This window comes from Morone saxatilis, unplaced genomic scaffold (assembly GCF_004916995.1).
Source record: "Morone saxatilis isolate NCDOM2014 unplaced genomic scaffold, NCSU_SB_2.0 Contig0, whole genome shotgun sequence".
Lineage (NCBI taxonomy): Eukaryota > Metazoa > Chordata > Actinopteri > Moronidae > Morone > Morone saxatilis.
Genome location: NW_023339650.1, coordinates 16,533,829 through 16,535,878, shown reverse-complemented (window position 1 = coordinate 16,535,878; position 2,050 = coordinate 16,533,829).

The following is a 2,050-nucleotide window of genomic DNA, read 5'->3' as shown; positions in this document are numbered from 1 at the left end:
ACGCGAAACAACACTCAACTAATAAACAAACACAAACTGATAGCTGGAGGAGCTCGTGACATTTCTGTAAGAGAAGGGAATAAATCCTGTATCTGAATCCAACTGCGAGCAGAAAATGTCAGTCTGAAGCGTGTGCTCCCAATTTTTTCCCAAACTCCTACACTAACCAGAATGTAGCCGAACCATCGGCAGTCAGCTGAGGGGGAGGAGTGACAGGTGGTCAAAAAAGGATGAATGGGCCTGGCTGGTAGGCCGAGAGCCGCTAGGCCTCTCCATGCTGGGAGAAAAACCAGGCCACTCCGCAGCGAGAGAGAGAAAGTCAAAGAAAGAAGGACAGGAAATGAGGACTCGGAGTAACCCGGAGAGACAGAACTGTGTTAAAAAAAAAAATATTTGCAACCAGCTCTATTCCAGGAGAGAAAGTCACAGCACAGGACAGGTACAGCAAGGTTATGTGACCAGGACACATAGGGGACATCTGTCTCGTCTCCTCTGTCACGCTACCTGCAGCCCACATTCAAAACTGACAGTTTACAGAAGTGGGCATCGTGCTGGCTCAGCAGGCGGGGTCACATGGCCTGAACACTGGATCCCATCTGACCTCTTGCCACACAACATCTTACTTCCATTTCCGTATTCTTTGTTACTGTTCATTTATTCAGCCTTCCCCTGCAGAATGCCTGGTAACGACAGTGCAACCAGTTTCTGAGAAACGTTTTACCAGCGGGTTTTAATGGGAAGTGAAAAGGTGTATTGTGGTAAATTGTTCCATTGTCATAGTCAATAATCGATTAGCTGTTCGAAAGAAGTTTAGCTGGCCTTCACTTTAATAATCGATGATCATTTATCAAGAATAATACCAAATACTGTCTGGTTCCATATTTAGCCACAAAGTCAACAAAAGTCTAATTAATCCTTCAAATCGGAGCACGCTTTGGGTGCCAGCAGGCTGCTGACACAATTTGGCCTCTCAGTGCCGAGAGTGGAGCATCTAGAGCTGCGACAATCAATGAATCTACACATGACTTAATCAATTAAATGTTTTGTCTATGAAGGGTAGAAAAAAAGTGACATTTCTCAGAGCCCATGGTGACACCTTCAAATGGCTTGTTCCAACAATCATTCGGAAAATCCATAAATCAAACGACACTAAAAGGCAGCAAACCGTTTGAAAAATAAAACTAAAACCGCTGTGAAATTTTCAAAACAGATGCCGATTTATTTTCTGTCAATTGTCTCAGCTCCACGAACATCAAATACAGCTCGATCGCAACTGAACTGCCCTTCCAGAGCGCCCTGGCAACGCGGCCAGGTGGCCCGCTTTGCATACAGTGTGTGTCCTTGTCACGGAGGTTAAACAAACACTCAAAAAATGGAAGCCAAGTATTTTTCAAGAGGGCAGCGAGCATTGTGCAAGGATGGTTTTTTTCCCCCTGTGACTACCTTACTTAGCTAGAACAAACAGGGAAATATTCAAATACAAAAACAGCACATTATTTAGAACAACATCTGTGCATCTTAATGTGAAAGGGTGTTTTTTTTGGCTCTGTTATTAAGCCACTTCCTGACACGGAGCGAAGGCATTTCCAGGGAGCTCGTCGGCAAGAGTCGGTGGAGCAAACAGGAAACATAACTCTGACCTGTCAGTGTGTCATATACAACACACACACACACACACACACACACAGAGTTCAAAAACACTCCCTCGAACGAAACAAAAGTCACTGTCGAGTGGAGAAAGTGGGGCAGTGATCTGTCCGTGGTTACACAGAGCTTTCACCATCTGCTTCACCCTGCTGAGCTGCACCACAGTCCACAACACCAAAGCCTCCATGACAAGAACAGAGAGAGAGGGAGAGGGAGAGGGAGAGGGAGAAGGAGGGATGGAAATGTGAGGGAGGAGTGCTGAAAGGACGAGCTGATTCAAGCTGAGGCATGTTGATATGTTCTCAGTGCACACTTTTCTGAGCGCGCGTGCGTGTGTGTGTGAGTGTGTTTCTATCTCCCGCAGACAGAAGGAGCTTATGAAAAGTGCACTGTTAGTCCGACG